The sequence below is a fragment of the Bombus vosnesenskii genome, unplaced genomic scaffold (genome assembly GCF_011952255.1).
Source record: "Bombus vosnesenskii isolate JDL3184/JDL3185 unplaced genomic scaffold, Bvos_JDL3184-5_v1.1 scf7180000016279, whole genome shotgun sequence".
Lineage (NCBI taxonomy): Eukaryota > Metazoa > Arthropoda > Insecta > Hymenoptera > Apidae > Bombus > Bombus vosnesenskii.
The window spans coordinates 1,552,417-1,572,669 of NW_022884348.1; the positions used below are offsets into that span (position 1 = coordinate 1,552,417).

The 20,253-nt window shown below is 42.9% G+C and overlaps 1 protein-coding gene across 7 annotated transcripts in view; it reads right to left on the reverse strand.

The window, feature by feature from the left end:
• Positions 1-20,253, reverse strand: part of LOC117242793 (nuclear receptor coactivator 2-like) — a 127,065-nt gene that overhangs the window by 82,790 nt on the left and 24,022 nt on the right. The gene's annotated exons all lie outside the window — the stretch shown is intronic.

Sequence of the window (20,253 nt, forward strand, 5' to 3'; positions counted from 1 at the left end):
CCTAAAATCCACTCCAACTAAAGTGCGTGCAAACACGCCACGAAGCTATCCGATGTCTGAAAACCGATTGGCGATCACGACCACCGCGCACGACGTCACCGTTGGATACGACCGACGATTCCGGGCAGCTCGTACTCCGTGCGATAATCAACCAACCAAAACCAAATGCGGTTTAACTTCTATTTCCTCGAACGCGTTCGTAAAAATATCATTTTGTACAAATATTTTGTGAAAATAGGATCTAGATAGAACCGATTACGGAGCGGTACGAAGACGAGATGACTTGCGCGACGAGGGCGCATACGCGCGGAGGACGATAACGGATTATAATAAAGAACAATAGCGATGGTTACGGGGAACAACGAGGACGAGGGACGTCGAAACGACGCGAAAGGCTGTTACGACGATAGTGGAACGACGAAGGTGAACACAACGAAGGGAATACGTAACACCGAAGACGCAGATTACGATACCGATAACTATGGAGGTAACGATCGCGACGATAGCCGTAACAAGGACGATGACGAGAGAAGTCGGGTGTAGGACACGTTAGGGATGACGGTGGAAATACGAAGAATTCGAACGACTTCGCCTCGTATCGATCTTCATCGGCTATATACCAGCTGAATCTCGGTTATATCGCTGTCTATAGATTACGCAATGTGTACTCGCAATAAGGATAAATGGACGTTGACGTCGTAATTTGAAAAGCGAGTTGATGGTAGAAACAGAGCAGAGAGATCGTCGATCTACGATCGTTCTTATCTACGGGAAAACGCGGTTCTCGCAAACGTTGACCTGCCCCGAAATCGGCTGCAAGCGCGGATTTCTACGTACAAACGCGTACCGCGAGGACGACGACGATAAAGGCGGATCGGCGACGAAGGCGAGCCACTGCGCTGTACTTACAGTAAATGTTCGAAAGTAGGTAACTGGCTGGCTCGGTTTTGCGGCAGAACGCCACTGCCACCGCTAACAGCGTCGCCGTATCAAGCCGGATTCGCAAGCAGATGCCGCGAGAACGACCTTCCGGCCCCCGCACGCATTCGTGGCCACACAAATCACGTCATTCACCGGTCCAATGACGCCGCCTGATTCGTCCAAGCCGACCACGCTGAGAATTTCCTGGCTCGACTGGGACCGAGGGCGACGTATTTTTGGGACCGTTTCCCGTCTGATTCCACTTCGGTTCTACCGTTTCCGTTTCTCAGATCGGTATTTTTGAATTTTCAGAACGAAATTACGCCCCTATAGGTCCGTTCTACCGTACATCGTAAAAAGACGAAAAGAACAGATACGAAAGTTCTCCCCGTGTTTCGCGAGTTTCCGCCATTCCGCGACTATGTACAATGCCAACGGTACAGTACCTTCGAACGAATATTCTCCAATTTTTTTGTCTCTGTACGTACGACACTGTATATAAAAAATTTTCCAAACAAAGACTATGTGTCACGACCCGAATCTCAAATGCCACGTTTACAAAACTGCGTCATATATCAGGCGTTTAAACGTGACCGACGTTGCCCGTGTAAATATCTCGGACAAACTCGATAAAATTTCGGCCAGCCGTCGACCCATCGGATCGCAACCATAGATATACCACCGTCTTTTTCAAAGTTCGTCATGAAACGTGGCTAGCCTGGGACGGCTTCGCTGAAATCGATACAACGCGCGCACCAACGCGTTAAGGTACTGCGTCGTCGTCGTCGTCGTCGTCGTCGTCGTCGTCGTCGACGACGACTAGCTACGAACCGAGTCCATGCTGACTGACTCGTTAATAATCTAAATAGCGTCGTTACATGGACTCGGTTCACGAATTTTATGGAGCAAATTAGTAGATATTAACTCGTAACGTGCATCTGTAAAACAAACAGATACGTGCAAAGTAGTTTCGTCGTTAAATACGTTTAATCGCGTAGATGGCGTGGTTACGCGGGTGCAAAGTTTCTGGCAATATTTAGCGATTGCTGTACGATACGAATTTACCAAGCAAAGAGATACGCGTAAAGTAGTAATTTTACACGATCGACCAACTAGACGATTGAACGCTGTTGGAGATAACGAAAAAGATGTATCGTACGAAATTGGTTTGAGGGAAAGGATCTTCGAACGAAGTAAAAATAAATACAACGATGGAAACGCGATTTTACGTTCGAGTTTGATTTTCTTCTTATCCTGCGCGTTCGGACGATCTGAAAAAATTCCACGATGCTCCTATGAAAGTTTCTACCGCGTTACGTAATTGTTTTCCAAGCCTAGCCAATTATTTAAAACTTTTTCTCGATAAAGAGAAAAGAACAGATACGAATTGTTTTAAGGCTGAAATCGTCTCCGGTTTCCTTTGTAACTGTTCAAAGATTGTTCTCCAAAGCTACGCGTTTATTACTGTTTCGTACAAATCGGCATTGTACGTTACAGAAATCGAGTCGTTTCGTTCGACAACCACGGCATCGTCATCGAAGAAACGAAGGCCGAGTGGTTAACCTTCCACGGATTCACCGACAGGCTAGACGACTGGATGGAAAACTGATCTTGCGCCACATCGGGCAAAACATCGTCGCGAGGAACATGGACGTGGACGCGAGCTTGGGCAGGGCAAGGTAGCGTCGGACGAGGATCAGTTGGCAGAGGGCAGGGGTGTGTATCGAGGGGGATGAGGAGCGGCACATATCGACCAGACTGCGAACCAGCGCCGGTTGAGGACGGGGGTCAAGGTCGCCGAATGTACCACGCCTGCCTCCGTCACCCAACAACGACGCCGGGCGTCGGCGTCGGCGTCGGCGTCGGCGGCGCCACGTACGAACACTTTTTATTTTCTGTCCTTGTCTTTCTGTACGCGCGTCCTCGTCTACCCCGAAAGCCGCCACGGATCAAAGCAGGCCCACGCTTTTTACGCGATTACGGTTGTGCGGAGCGAACGAGAGAGAAAGACCCGGGGAACGTCCGTCGAATAATCGAGTATCCTCGTTAACGCGGCTCCGAGAATCGATTAAACCCTTAAAGGGTATCGTCGTTGTTACCGCGTTACGTAATCTCCACGCTATATAGCGAGTGCGTGTCGTCGTACGTAGTTACCTCTCAGGCTGTACACACGCGTTCCTCGAAATTATTAAGCGCGTCCGCGTCTTCCACGCCCGTAGGGTCGACTTGTTACGTTTTTCGATCGGATAATTTTCTTGCCGATCGTTTTGCTTCTTTCGGGTAATTCGACGAGATTTTCAATTCGGGAAAGTTGTAAATAAAGTCGTACTGCGTTAGGCGGAACGTAAATGGCGAAGAATTTTCGCGAGTTCGCCGTACTGCGCGAAGAATGCACGTGGAAAGGAGCCGAAGGTGATGGAAACCGAACGAGCGCGATGTCGTAAATCAGGGTAGAACAATGAAGGCAGCTAGCAGAGACGGCGAAGGAGAGCGAGAAGGGACCGTATAATGGAATTGTGACTTTAATCGCGACCGTACTATTGAGCTTTTTCCTAGCGCTAGGAACGTAGAGAACAAAATGTTCTCAAGGCTCGCGTCCGCTGAATGGGTTCGTAGCATAGCACACCCCTCTGTTCTATTGGCAATGACGCAACGCTCGTAGGAACGGCTTCAGCGTGTATCTGCATTAACCGAGAAGAATGGACGTCCTACCAACGGTTTAGTCTTTGACGAGCTGCACAACGTTGCTTGGCGCTTTATTCAGCCTCGTCGCAGGCACGGAATCGTGGTCGCGATCGTTTGAAAAAAATCTTCCTAGACGGCAGCAAGAGAGAGAGAGAGAGAGACAAAGTGCCATTGGCACGCTAAACGACGAAGAAGTGGAATGCGAAAACGACCGAACGAGAAAGATCGCTGGTTACGTCGTTTGTATCAAAATCGTAGAAATAGTATCGTTACGATTGGCGCTCGAGAAAGACTCTCCTTTTACCATTAAATATATTGCTATAAACGATATATCTCGATTGTCATCGTACGTAGGGCGATTATTAATTTTCCATAACAAGTCGAGGCGTATTTTTCTCCGCCTGATACCAGAAACGAAGATAATCTCGAGGATAAAGAGATAATTATTCGCCAATTAATTTAGACATGTTCGCTTTCCGAGAAAATTGACTGGACATCCTCGCGCAGCCTGTTGTTCGAACAAGCCCACGTAAGATAAAAAAGCGGTGAGTAATGGAGAAAATTTCGAGACGTCGAAACTTTCAAGAATATACGATGATGAGATCATAAATAAAAATTATAGTTGCGCGAAGTTTAATCGTGCATCACACCTACTGTTTCATATTGTACACTTTATAAATTCTTAATCGCTACGTCGTATTTTAAATAACTTATGACTTTGAAACGCGAGACGAGTCTCCTTTAAAGACGGTTCACTCTGGCTACCAAAAGTTTCCTTTATTTTATCGTTAAACTATCTTATAGTCTTACCTTGTAGCTGTTGGTTATTCAACTCTGCCATGATTCTCACAATTTTTCTACTTTATCGTCCTTCTTGTCTCGATAGACAAAACCTGAATTTTAACGTTTTACGGGAATGTTCGGTGGACGATTAAAACGAGAAATCATTGCATTTAAAATTTAAATTTTAAGAAATATTTTGGGGAAGTGCACGATTGATTCAAAGACGATCCAAAGACGTTGTATCGAGCGACGAAACGATTTCATCGACGACAACCATGAGAAAGATGCGATCATTTATATTTATATTCCGTAATTTTTTGGCCAGTTGATCGATCAAGGAAAAAGCGTTACACAGAGTCGATCTTATTCAGCGTGCACTCTCACAAACCGATAAATCATTAGGACACGTTGCGAGTCGATCGGTCGGTCTGCAAATAAAATTCCCCAGACTTTGAAGTTAAAACTATTGCCGGCGTTTCCACGATCGTCGCGCGGAACCTGCCTGCGAGCAATAACGTGACATCACACGAGCGACATATTATCACGTGCATATAACGCGCGTATACAAACCGGCTTCTATATGCACGCGTGAATATACGATAAATGAAACGTTTCTTTCGTTCACCGTAATCGATTCGCGTTCTTCCATTCGATCGCTACGATTTCTTCCCGGAACTTTGTCGAGCGATTGCACGCATCGTCCCGAATCTTTCTTTCCCAATTCCTCTGAAATTGATATTTTAGGGTTTGATCCATCGAAGAGTATCCCTTGACGAATTAAATAACGATTAAAATCTTGCTTCTCTGGTTATGTTAGTGAATGCTTTTTTTTTTAATGTAGTTATGAGATATAAAATACAGGGTGTATCAAAATTACGTTGAAATTTGAATAACAAAGACAGGCAAATCTTCTTAGATACAATCGAAGACAAATTGATTCGCATAGATTTGATTTTAACGCGCCCCGTTACAGACCATCTTCTTCTCGCAAATTTCATTCTTATTCCTTTCACGAGCTGTGTAAAATACAGAATAGTAAGTATACGTTTAGCGTACTATCGTACATAGGGAGGTTAACAGTCGGAAATGCCATAATTCACGATCCAAATTCGATAAATTCGATGCGATCCTCGAACCATGGCGACTTACCGGTAGCCAAAGTTCGTTTGACGGCGAACGAAGAATAGACGTTAAATGTATAAATCGAAGACGAAGAGCAAAGCAATTAAAATCTGCCAACAGAAGGATATTTATTATCATAGACCGCGTGGGATTTCTTTTTTACAGAAATTATGCAAATGGAACGCTGGAACGAGCGCGCGCTATATTAAATTGAGTTAAATTATCGTTCCATCGGATTTGAATTTATCATCGCTGCGAGAACAATAGGAAACGCGAATGTTACGCTAACAAAACGAAATAACCTAGCAAAATCCTGATTATCGTTACAGTCGACTACAATGGCGAGGAAGGTGTGTACTCACCCTTTTCTTCTTACGACTCGAGATTACCGCGAATAGAATTTCGCAACACAGTCGTGGCAATACCTAATGAATGGCAAGTGAGAATAAATATTAATGCAGCAATTACATCGATAGCACGAACATCCGGGACACTTAAGTGTTTTACATATATTCGCATTAATTTCAATAAATTGTCACACTTTGATTTTCTAATTTAAGAAAAATCGTGTATTCGGTAAACGCGCGATAAATCAAAAATATATAAATAAATAAACGGACGAATATGCATAGACTTATAGATTTCTATCGAGTATTTGACAAACTACTCTTAAAGCCTGTCCGTCGAACAAGCTAACGTGTATGTTTTTATCAACGAAATTTTCCAAATTGCCAGTTTATCGGTGACAAATTTTCTTACACGACGATGATCGTAAAACCGAGCGAGATCGTAAAATTAACAGGAAACGGAAATCCTACAAATTACCAACGAATCGATATCGACGAAACGGTTAGTTACAAAATTTGAAAAAAGTTGAAAAAGTAATTTACGATTTCGCTGCGCGACGAGCCAAACCACGCCGATCATTGTCCCCGTATTATCTGTTCGTCTTTGTTTCGCGAGGCTACGAGAAACAAAGTATACTTGAAATACACGCTTGGAGCCGGCAACGAAAGGGAATTTCCTTTCTGGAAACGCTATGCGTGACGTCTGTCGCGTTTATAATTCAGCGGCATATTAATACGAGAGGAATCGCGAAGAAGGGAAAGGATCGTGTCGTTGGTCGTTGGTCGCGGGCAGTTGGTGAAATTTTTCTCTCGTCCACGTTCGCGGTATGCTGGTGGCGGTTATCGTCGGCTCGTGGCACGGTCGAAAACCAGCAGCCGAGGTGAATAAAGCTGCCGACTCTACTTTCGGAACGAAAGAGGATGCCACTAATTAAATTCTTGGACACTGGCGCCCGGAGGAACGCACGCGTAGAACCGCGCCGCGTCTCAGGAAGCTCGTTAACTTTGCCGAGGTTTCATCGATGCTGCGGCGCGCCGCATCATGGGGAGGACACACCGAGGAAGTCTTAACGCAGCGTACAGGAAAGAAACCGCGAAGGAAGAGAAGAAGATACGACCGGTTGCGAGGAAACGCATCGACTTATCGACGCAAAATTTATGACGCGTTTAAGAGCAGCGTCGCCGATACGCCAGCTCTAAACAACGACGTCGAGGATCGTTCGTTCGATCGCGCGATTAACGTCTCGAGATTCCGCGTTTGAAGAAACGACCGCATTTGCGCGCAAACAGACGATAATCGTTGTCGAATAAATAGCTGCTAGAACAAACGAACGCGTCGATCGTGTGGTTATTCGTTCGTCGAGAAACGGTGAAAAACGAGGTTTCGCGTTCACGCCGCGTCGTTGCTTTATCGATTAAATCGTGGTCCGATCGCGCGAATTGCTTCTTAATACACGGGAAAGGAGCGACAGGTCGGTGAAAACACAGAGTGCGCGCTCCATGTAAATGTACCTTTATGGAAGAGGATTTTACTAACACGGACGGTAGACGTTGCGTAACTGGCAGCATATGACGAAATAGAAATGTTCCCCTATGCGTTAATAATTAGAGCCCACAATCACGTCCAAGTTTCTATGTTTCCTTCTTAGTACTCATTGTTAGAACGTTCGTAATAATTACATCGGTTTCGCCGGTTAACCGGTCGCTTCTCGTCCGAGTTCCAAGCAGAAGATCGGTTTTTCAACTCGCGTATTTCATCGCGAAAATAATTAACACAAAGACCATGGCGGACTTTGCTATTTTACAAAAAAAATCAACAGCGCAAAACGTCTGAGTTTTATTCGATATTACGTAACCGCGCGGCGTATCGTCTGGTTAAACGCAAATTACGCGCTAATTGCAAATTAATATCGCGTTTTGTTGCAAAACAAATACATTATCAGGCTTTAATCGTAATTCGAAATTGGGCAATCTCGTTAAAATAATTGGCAGTAAACGAGCGGATGCTTCGGAGATGAATAGGTGAACCAGCTCCAAGTAAATGTTTTCCAAAGTAATTTCAAATTATTAATAAACAAAATTATATGTATATATATATGTATACATAGTTGGGTTTTATACGTTCAATCTCTTATCGTAAATGCGAAACTGAAAGCTTTTTGTCGAAAAATAGTTTCTAGTATAATTTCGCGAAAATAACACAGCGATACGATAAATTAACGAAATAAAAAACGAGTGTTTATCCTTCGATAGTCAACTTCGTTCTACCATGTAATTTATAAAACATCGTTTAAAAATATTTCGCGCGTGTGTTTCTTTTTTTAACACGAATAACGCCAATTCGGGCGAGTATTTCTAAATATTCTCAAGTCCCGGATCGTTATTGAAATCTCTAATTCGTCATAGAGCAATTGCATTGGCTGATAAAAGAACTAACGACTTGGCGCATAATGACGAATAAGAGTTAAGCCGAACGATATCGTCTGGAAGAACCATCGTTCTTAAAGGCTAATTCTTAACAAGGAAATCCAACGGCATAATCTAATCTGCGCAGTAAGAAAGAAAGAAAAAAAAGAAAGAATAGCTCGTCTAAAGTACAAGTTAACGAGACAATTATAATTCGAAAGCAGACAACGCCCTCAGACTAAAAATATCCAGCCTTGGCGTCCAACTTCAAAAAGAATTCCTCTATTATAAAACCAAACTCGACGCTTTAATTACAACCAATCATATGGAATTAACGTCGAACAACTTTAATATAAATACCAATAACTATCCACTTATACTATTATTCGAACTGTATTTTCCTCGATATTTCCACAGAAAATCTACATCGTATATTATTAACATATACAGGTAATATGTACATAGAGACGCACAAAAAAATCCCAAGTAAAATATTCTTCGTAACGTTCGCTATTCGGTACGCGTCTCTATTTGGATCGTCTATTTCCTCGCCGGAGGAAAAAAAAAGTTGAAAAAAGTACAAAGCATAAACACAATTTAAACGCTACCTAATAATCGCTATGAAGAAACACGCGAGCGTGTTTGTATCCCAAAATTTCCTTATCCGAACGATCGTGTCTCGCCGTTAATTCGGATAACAGCGGGTCCATCGTATCTTAAAAATAAATACTCGCACGACATTATAATACACGCTGCGAAGACAAAGAAACAAAAAGAAAGAGAAGCGTACGTGTTTCATCCCGAAATCCAGTTGTCGATAAAAAAAAAAAGTCTGCCAACACATTTTCGAAAAAACGATCGGTTGCGTGTTAACTTAGTTTCTAGAAAACGCGATCCGCAAATGGAACCGCAACGTGGTTTCTATCGAACATCCGGTCCGGGTTTGGGACAAAGCGAAGGTTCACGAGCAAAGTCGTCCGTAGAACGTCGTACACACGACGATTCGCCGGCTCGGCAACGCTGCTACCTAATTCGTCGTACGTTCGACGTATCTACCGGCAAAGCGATTCGCCGAAACGACTATCGCCGCGAACCTTGACCCACAATGTCCGCGTGGATGCGTCTGTCTTCTCCTCGCCCTCTCTCTCTCTCTCTTTCTCTTTTTTTCTTCTTCTCTCACTTAGCCAGAAATTCGATAAAAGTTCTCCAACTTTGGGTTATCGGATGGTACGAGCAAATTTCAAGAATCGCGAGAAACGGAGAAAAGAGTTTTAAGAAATTTTGAAAAATCCAACGTCACAGCTCACGTACAGACAGTTTCAGAACCGTTTCAGATCCTAACTGTACCAACTATGGACGAGGATGTCGCGACTCTTCGCCTGTGTGTAGCCGCAAAAAAAAGGATTAAAAACGCGACGTTCGGTCGATAATAGTCGATCGTTACGTAATTGAGAAAAAAGAAAGAAAGAAGAAGATAGACGAAAAGCTACTTTATACGCCGCGTCGCGAACGTCGATCATCGAAAACATCGAATAGTATAGTATAGTAGAGTGATGGTCGGGCGATAGAATCACTATCTAAATGTCTCGCACGCTGTCCAAACTCTTCAAAGATTCGGATGAATACAGCGAAATTCTATTATCCTTTTATCGCGTATGGCGATCTATACACAGTGGCAGTAGTTTGGAAGAAATGCAGACGGTATTTTTGAATTTTAAATCGCGAGCAGATTAGCCAACAAATACAGGGGTCTTCTCGGAAGACAAGATCGCTCTTGTCCTCTGGCTTTCGTGAATTCTATTCTCAAAATGCGAGTCACTTGTCTTTCTTCGGTGATTTCGACCTGGTGCTCGTATAAATGGAAAGTAACGACGTAACGTTAGAAATCTTAGTAAAAAGCCAACTGATTTGTCACTCGACGATTCTGCCCGGTATCTGCCATTTACCTTTTTCATCCGATAGTTTTCATTCAGCCTACATATGCTTGGATTTTCTTCCAATGTTTCTCAAACCAACGTCGTTTCGTCTTTATTTGAAATTTAATCCATTTGGCCGTCTTCTACTCCAAATGTTATCGAATAGCGTCATAAAAGTCATTTTGTAAGGTTGACAAACATAGGAATTAATAATCATAGAATAAAAATAGCGAGAACTGTTTGTGAACTTTTCAAAGTCAAACGAACCAGCAATGAAATAACCTTTCCGAATCAAACAGATATAATCGTGTATATCTACGAATACGTGTCGACGTAATTTTCCTAACGATTTGACAACAAGAGTTTGAAAACAAGATTCCTTCAATGATGAAAATAAAAGGAACAATTTTTACAACGGTCGATGTCGTGGAAGTCGTTTCTCACCGATATCGTCGAAAAGCGATTCTTTCGCGGGATTAGCGAATTCTTGTAACAACGCAATAGTCAAATTATTCGAACGACGAAAATAAAAGAAGCAATCGCTGAAATAGTCAATTTTTTGTCCTGCAAAGAAACGTGCAAGAAATCGGGTTTGTAAACGACCGATTCGATTCGGTCGTGTGTATCGGACCTTTCTCTTTCTTCTCTCTTTTTTATATTTTTTATTTTTTTATTTTTTTTTTTATTTCGAAAATGGGATCGATCGAGGGTGGTCCGATGTGCGGTTGGATCGATGCCACGAAACTTATAAAAATATCGTCCTCGCGTCACGAGTTCGCGCCACGATAGCACGTCCATCAAAAACCACTGTGTATCCTGTCCTCCCACTGGATTGAATCGTGAAAAAATCGAGCTCGAGGAGAACGCGCGCTGACAGACGGTTCTCTATATATCATTTTTTATATGCAATCAACTAGAACCAACGACGAATCGAATCGATCGACGTTTAAAAATTAAACTCGCGATCCAGCTAAACGTTGAAAATGTTTGAAAGCAAGCGCGGGTGGCTGCTGCGTATGGAATTCGTATCGAATTAATTAGATCGTGTCGCATGGTTTTATAATTTCGTTTACGTTAAACGAATTAACGTTGCATCGCCTGGATTAACTACGAACTATCGTCGTTGATCTTTTTAAAGTCCTATTTAACGCGCGAGTTTAGCGAAGATTTAAAGTTCTACTTTATGTACAGGTGTAACTGCTGTACTACGTTATGTAAACACTATTAACAATTAAGCCTGATTGATATTAGATTTAAGATTAAATTCAAATATTAATTTCTCGACGAACTGAATTTCCATTACGGATTAATTTACTATTCGATCTAATTACGGATTAAATAATTGATTTATTCGCTACTCCGACATTTCAGAATTAAATACGTACTCTGATTATTAGCTGTGATTACATGTCGTTCGAATAAAAATGTAATGGTTAATCTCGATTAATAATGTAATATTTCAATTGTAGTCGGTAGTCGTTAATTGCGTTAAATATTGCGCAACGCTGGTTTCCAATAAATAAGCAACATATCATACCGAATTAATACGTAATAAATTATACGAATTAAATACTTTGATCGTTCAATTATATATTTGAATACGAATATATTTTGCTTCGATATATCGTTCATTTTATATCCGTATATTACAGTCTCTGCAATAGCAGAGTCGTGTAAATTCTCTCGTGTGTTAACGATTAAAAAAAAAAACGATTAAAAAAGAAAAAAAGTAATCGCCAGATAAAAAATTTCCTTCGCGAGTAACGGCTTTCCATTTGAAATTTCTCTAATTTTATTTCTGCTAGTTTAGTTTGCTATCGGCGTTACGAGAAATTGTCAAATACCAGTTTCGCAAAAGAATCTGTGCTTTTTAAGTTTGCCCGTTCTTCTATGTACACGACAATTAAGAGGCTACACATCCGAACAATTTTAAAGAGTAAACGAAATATAACAGACACGAAAGAAACACTGTCAGTTTAAAACGGCAATATTTATCCAGAATGACTAACAACGCATTAGCATCTTACGTCCATTCAACTACAGCGATACGTTATAGCTTTCCAACTATACGAATACATTAATAAAGTTGTTTCCCGCCGGAGTCTAATTATTCGAAGCAACGTAACAAACGAATAAAGAAGATGTAACAAACCCACTGTCTATCTCCGACAATGCCTACATATAATAAAATTTATGGCAGTATAAACGTCTTATCTCTTTGATTTATTCGCGGTACGACCGTTTCTCTAAATTACCGAATCGAACGTCGAATCGTTCCGAGCTATTTTGTCATTAATAACGTGGATGCATTTTTACGATCTTCGATCGAACGTTTATCTCGTTCGGCCTGCTAACATAAGCAGTTTTAAGCGCTTTACATTAGCATTATTACGTAATTTCATTTTTCTAACGCTCTTCTCCGTTACCGCGCCGCTCTTATAAATCGTAATTATCGTCAGGATGGAAATTAACGAAACGAAAACGAAACAGGCTGTTGTACGAACCGCGACGAACCGCGGCTGATTCTCTCCAGCCATAAAACAAGACACGCGTATTTACGTCTATGCTCGATAGCTCGATACGCGCTTTCGAAGAACGGTCGCTTTCTTCGCACTCGTATCGATATCGCGTGCGAGAGAAATATACGCGTCTCGTTGCTATCGAGCACGTAGTGATGTAAAGCTGGCCAGGTTCGAGCCGCGAGCCGCGAGCTTGTGTCACGTCGTCGCTTCCATGGCCATTCGTCGTCACGTAACTTTCTAAACAAAACTACCCACGACCACGGCCGATTCTGTTCGATCGACGAGACGCGAACTTCGCCACGACCCTCCTTCGTTTCGACCTGAAAATTTACAAGTACCTGCTGCCCCGTTATCATACGGGACGGATCGATAAAACGGAACAACCGTCGCGTTCATGCGTGTTCCCTCGTGTACCATATACGTATACGTAAATCGAGACGTGGCTAACGCAACGATAAAATAAAAAGAACGGTACAATTTGTTCGCGGTACGTCTGTCTTGAGACTATTCGGACGAGACTTTTTCTATCCTTGCTGGTACATAACGTGGCGACTATTCGACAGTCGTAACCAACTCGTTTCCAGAGTGTCGATGCGTTTGAGTTCGGGTCATTGGAAACGGCGATTGTTTTCACAAGACGACTGTAACGAACGTTGGTTTATAAAATAAAATAAGGCTTGCGTTTTTAAAGTCCCGTGCTAACTTCCGCATAGCGTTCAAAGTCATAGAAATTGTTTAGGTACTGTTAAAATTCTGTGAAAGATGCCTCTCGAGCTCGGAAATAAATGGGCCAATATTCTAGATCGATTGTTTCGTTAGGTGAAATAAAACTGTAGTGTAATCCATTTGTTCGTTGCTTTTTAGAACGATCGTATATCGAGGTCTTTAAAGAATGTCGTAACGCGATTGCATAATTTATTCGCTCGAGAATAAAATTATATTATTATTATATTTCATTAATGCCACCTCACACGTACCATCCGTTGTGCAAAGCAACGTCATCGTGCATTTGATGCATTTAAATTTCTCGAACAGATTCAATTCTTTTTTTTTATTCTTTTATTCTCGTCTTATAAAATTTTAAAAATCAACGTCGTCGGTCATCTTGTAAAATTGTTGACACCCTAACGTCCCACTCGAAGAAGTACGAACTGAGATACTTTTACACATAAATTAGTAGATAGAGGAAACAGAATTATTTGATCGAGTTCTAGCGAAACGTAGATTCTACTACTCGTCGGGAAGATGCGACTTTTGTCTTCAATTTTTACGGAGACGATCTATGGAGATAATTCTTCTCGAAGATCGCGTCGAGGCACATCCGACTTTCGGCCGATCTGGTCAACGATTTCCGCGGGATCTTCCGAGAGATTTTTACGCGATCGCCGAATTGGCTGCTTTCACTGGTGACACACGTGCCATAAACTTAGCGACAACGCGTAGGAATGAAAAAACAGAGTGCTGTTACAACGTCGTAAAGTTTCTTTTCCCCAAATTTGGCGAGAAAACGAAACGGCTGGGCGCTACGAGCTGGAAAATAATAAAGAACGCAATGTTCCGAAACGAGTAGCTAACGCACGTCCGCGACAAACAGTAAATTGATGGCGGCAAAGGGATTGGAAAGACGCCAAGGCGGATATCTAGAGTTTCTGATTCGAATCCGTGCCATCCACGATACGTGGCGGTCGAACGGTGTGCCTAAGACCGATTTCCATCTAATATTCCCTTTATCGGCGTCCTTCTAAAAAAAGAAAATTTACTATTGATCGACGGACACAACGTTAAATTGTACGCGCACGTGGATGTGATCTTTTTCGTGAAACGAAGATTTCACATCGACGAAGGAACAATTATTTCTCTGTTTTTCTTCTCCCCTTTCTTTCTTCTGCGCCTTTCTTTCTTTCTTCTAAATGTCTTGCGAAAGACTAGAATTTCCCGACCACCTTTCCACTCACAGATTTTACGAGCAGGATTCTCTGTAATCGTGAACTCGCTCGTATCATCCTTGCGAAAGCGATATTCTCAATTTTAAGGGCGATTACCGAAGAGAATAAAAATAGCCGAGCACGTTCAACTTTGGCAGTGCACTGAAATATTAAAAAAAAAAAAAAGAAAAAAGGAAATTTCGCTTTCCGTTTTCGATACTTTTATCGGACGCGACTATTTTAAGACGTCCTACTACTGAACTGGAACAACGGCTCGCATCTAATAGAATACTGATGACGCTACGTTGCGGTTCTTAGTCCGATTTAACGATGTTCCTCGACGAACGATCGAATATAAAAGGGAAGAGAAAAGGAAGGAGGGGAGAGAGAATAGGAAGCAAAAGGAGAAACGCGGGAGAAAAGAGAGGGAAAAGGGTAAGCGCGTTTAAAGGATATTTAAAAGCCCTCGTATAAATATACACTGTGGAAGAATAACGCTTAATCATTATCGATTTCCAGTCACGATTCGCAAACTCTGCCATCGTAATGACGCTTATGAGATATTAAACGCAAGAACATAGGAACTCATCTCGTTAAATTTACTGCATGAACTACTCTTCTGTCGCTCAAGTGGACTTTTACGAGCCGCGACAAGTCCTCGATTAACGTATTCATAAACATCGATCGTACTACGCGTACGCGATCGGACGCCAGGCGGTTTGAAAAACGTACTTTCCAAAGAAAAAGGGGAAGAAAAAGATACGGTATTCGAGCGAGTTTTAAAATAGATCGGTAATAACAATTTCAACTCAACCGTACGCAATTCTATGAAACGGAAAATGCATAGCTATACGCGCATCTATATTTATAAATCCTATCTTCTTTGCGTGTCACTATACCGTCCCAACCGTACCCTCGCGTCATTACGTCGTCGTCGAGCAATTCTTTCTCCTAACGAGACTTTCTGTTTCGATTAGACTTTATAGCTCGTTCGACTTAATAGAATTTGAATTTAATAGAACGAAATTAATATAGAATTAGCTTTGATTCGGCGTAATAGACACATTTTATCGCTTTCGTCGCTAAACAACCGAATTAGCGATAATAATTTTGAACACAGGGACGAGAGTACTCGTTAGCGGTGAGAGCTTTATACCGCTAACTGGCAAACTACCTGCATATACGTATATGTATATGTAGCTCGATTAATTCGTTCGTAAAGCTGCATCAAATTTTATCGTAAATTTCATCGCCGATTAATATCTCATCGCTAGATACGGTAAAACAGACGTCTCGACTCTTTTTCATGGCCTTCTCTCGTACTGCAATAAAAAGATGATTAAACCGAGTTGATAAATCGCGATTGTTTGCAACAGAATCACGAAGATCGTGTGAATTACACGGTGTCGCCATCGTGGAATATCGTGCAACGTACCGGTTCGCGAGAATGAAAACGCGGATATTCCGCGTGTATCATCCGGGCTGGTATCACGCGAGCAAACCTCTATTCGTCTTCTGAAAACGCGTTTGAAATTCAGGACAACGCGACGAGCGTAACTTTCGAAAAATCCATAAAACAAAGGGTTAACAGCGGATCGTACAGTCGCTTCATGTTCCGTTCCAACTCGTTCCGTGAGAAGCTTCTGTTCCCTCTATCCGTCTCGTTCTTTCTCCTAAACACGCGTCTCTCTCTTTCTCTCTCCCTCTCTTCTATCGCATTCGTCTTGGCCGAGAGTCGGCTCTCTCGTTCTCTCTTTTCGTCCTGTTTCGTTCTGCCTTCTTCAACGCAGAAGCGTTAAAGCTCGTACACAGGTAGTTTCCTCGAGCATCACACTTAATGAAATGTGAACGGCGCCACGGCGCGGGCTCGGCCACTTTCGACTTCGCGGATCCTCTTCTTCCTTTTACCTCCTTTCCTTCCCTCTTTTTGTCCCACGACGCCCCCTTCGCTCCCTGTTCCTCGACTTTCGATCGACTCGAATCTCGCGACTCGAACCCTCGCTGTAACTACCATTTTCCAGGTATAGAAGGATTTCTTTGATCTTGGTTAAATTTGTGGGTTACGTCACGTATATAACAGGTAAGTTAAGTCGTTACGTTGCATCGTAGACTTTTTCTAGTAGATCGCTCGTCGAAGCGATCAACGAACAGTTAACGAGAATTTAATTGCCGCAACACGCGTTCTTGCCTCTTTCTTCGTTTCCTCTCATCTGGACGCGTTATTCTTCGTTTCGATTTTCGTCGAGAACCTCGTGCGACTCCTCCTCGCAGAGAATTACAGACAGCGATGTAAGATCACAGAAATATAATATAAGACGAAGCGCCAGATACGATTAAAGGAGCTGCCGCGATAGGAAAGTTTTGCTTCGTTTTCCAGTAATTTCGGTAGATCGATAAAAGTTAATTAAAAGAGAAACGCATCGATCTATTTGAATTCCGAACGGGCCAATTTACATCGCGTTTCGAAAATTGATTCGATTTCCATTTGGTATGTCGGTTGCTCCATGTACACCTTTTAAACGTCGATGATTCGACTTTTTTCACAGTTGCTCTTCTCGATCGAACGAAGATGAACGGTACATCGATAAAAGCACAGTGCTTATCGTAAATCGGTTGGAAGCGAATCTAGAGAACGAAGCAACATTAGGAATTAATTAGGTACTAAATCACGGGACAAAGTGTCGCAATAGTCGGGACACCGTTAGTTAGAAGGTAATAACCATACACACAGGCGGCAAAGTGGAACGAATACTCGGCCTTTAAAGTACATTTTGCCTTGATGTTCCGACCTCCCCAAACACTACATCCTCGCGCGATTTACATAATGTGCTTCAAATACGCTTTCAAGCCGCACGAGCTTCACGAAATACTATTTACCAATGCTGTAACACCGGTCGTTCAGGAACTTGTTTGCCAAAAACTGCTTGAACGGTACGAACCTACACGCAAACACACTTTAGCGCGGATGGCTCGTTGGATTCTATTAGGAGCCTCTTAGATCCATCCGGTGTCTCGATTTCAATGAACTTGACAATTCGGAACCAAGCGTCTGGCAGACGCGATAATCGTTTGGAAAAATTTCTACTCGAAGAAGCGTGTAACGGAACAACGAAGAGATTCTTCCGCGAATATTCACGGACGGTCGTTTCAGACGTTTTGCCGCGAGTCACGTTGAGATATTTCAACGACGAATTATTCGTTACGTTTTTTCCGCAAAAATTATCATTATGTAGTAGAAATGTTTAACATCTGCAAAATACCGGGATTCCGACAGAATCACGTTGAAAGCTGACGACGTCTAACCACGTCGACCTATTAGAAACTTCAGACGGATCAATTTTCGTGGTTTCAGGTTAGAGGCCAGTAGTTAATCCTCGTCAGCTGCTGCTCGTCCCTCCAGTGACACCAATTTCCTCGACAGCGGACGTAAAACCGAACGATAACGATCCTCCAGCTTACATCCACCTCTGTTGCTCGAATATCGTGCAAGATGTCTTGCGCAATTCGACCAAACGGATTGGTTATTATATATCGTTTTTAGTCCTTTCGGTTCGTTTCGCTAAAATTCGTCGTTTCTCGTGACAACAACGACGACCACGCAACGACGAGTTTGGACGAATTTCCTAAAAATTGCGTTACACGTATACAATGATACGTTAGACGTATTTGACAAGAGCTAACGAATACACAGACGATTTTATGCGAGTTTTCTTTCGCGTATAGACATAGATAAAAAAACAGTAAAAAGCTAATTGATAAAAACTAATAAAAAAAGTCAGCCAAGTAGAGAGGTACTAGAATAGCCTACCGAGCAATAAAAGAAACGGTTAATTTTTAAACCGAAAGAAGATTCGACTAGGATTCGCGTTTTTTGCTGAAACAAGATGATTATAGACTTTAGCGAACAGCCATAAACTGTTTTAAACCGATATACTTTCCAACGGATATCATAGCCCGAGAGAACGAACTGTTATTTAACAAAAATCAGCGTACACAAACTTGAAAAGAAATCGCAGCGTCACCGTGCTGTTCGATCGCATAGGTCGCGACGTACCAAACGGTACAACCGATCGAGAATTCGTATCTTCCGTTCTTTTGGCACGTTGAACATTGTCGGGAAACGAACGAGAGAGACGAGAGGATCGTTGTGCGGCCTTTACACGATTACCGGTTAATATGGTGGCATAGGTAGCGCGAGGAATCACCGGCTCGGTATTCGGGGAAAAGGATCCGGTTTGTACGTTCGTTAAGCAAAACACTCGGAGATTCGGTTGCAGTCGGTTTTCGAACGCTCGGGACGAGAATCTCGCGAGAATCGCAGTCGCCTTATTCGATTTATTCGAAAGCTACCGTCCATCCAAGGTCTAGTGTGCAAATTTTCGATCTTGCAACGGGGCAAAGAAACGCGCAGCAGCTGTAATTGTTCCTCGAGGCGAGCAAAGTCGAGGCCAGCAACATCAAAATCACGCGCAGATGACGAGCCTCGGAGAGGATGATGTTTAGAAAAAGCCGGTTCGCGATTCGTTTTGGGATACTCTGGCTTGGCTGGTTGTTCCAATTGCCTCGAGTGTCTGGAACCCAGGAAGATGATGCATCCCTGACTGGCTGGCCACAACTAGCGATGGGATCTGAAACGCTTCGAATCGCTGCGAATTTCTATCGCGTACGTTCGCCAAACTACTCGAGCACGTATCACGGTCAACTTTAACGTTCGTATCGTACGCGTTATACGTACGTACGAAACATACGGAAATCTAGGAATAGGAATAGGAAAAAGTAGGAAACGCTTCTTATCGCTTTTCATATCGAAATTTTCTACGACGTCGTATGCTAACGACACGTTGCATTTTGCGACGCGTGTAAACCCGTGGAAAATTTCGACACGCTCGAAGCGACTCCAACTTTTTGCTACGTCTACGGACTCAAACTAATTCGAAGTGTATCGGATCCTATCGCTAGGTATAGGAGCAGATCGGACAGGAACCGACAAACAGGCAGGCGAGCAAGCAGCGGAGTGGTAGGCGGGTTCAGAGGCAGCCAGCCAGCCAGCCAGCCAGGCAGCCAAGAAGGGATACGAAAACGTGTATGCTCGTCCAGCTCGCGTATCCACCCGCTTGCCTGGCTGCTTGCCTTCTGTTAACCCTCGGAATTATTCGCTTCACCAGGAACCCGGGACGACACACGATATAACGGTGGTCTCGCCATCTAAAACCACTCGGGAAGCTTCGTAATCACGAAAACTACTCTCTGGTAAACCGCGCCGTTAACTAACCGATGACAACGTTCGCTCTGCCGTTCTCGTCGACCAACCGCGCGATAAAACTGAGCCGTTTTTAATATCTTTGACGAACCATCTATCGCGTACTCGTCAAATTCGCAATCGTTCGTCCATCCGCGAAGCGTCTGTTGGCGCGCCGGGCAACGACAAAATTCGCAACTCGCGACGAATTCCTGAGAAAACTGTTGGCGAAAGAACGTGCGAGATTCTCGTTAACTCGAAAAATCGATGTTATTAACGGACAAGTGAAATCGGGCATCGTGGCGTTTGCCGAGTCGTGGAAATCTTCCATCCGTAATACATCGACGGTGGCTCGTATAAATTGTACATCAATGTCACGAATCGCAA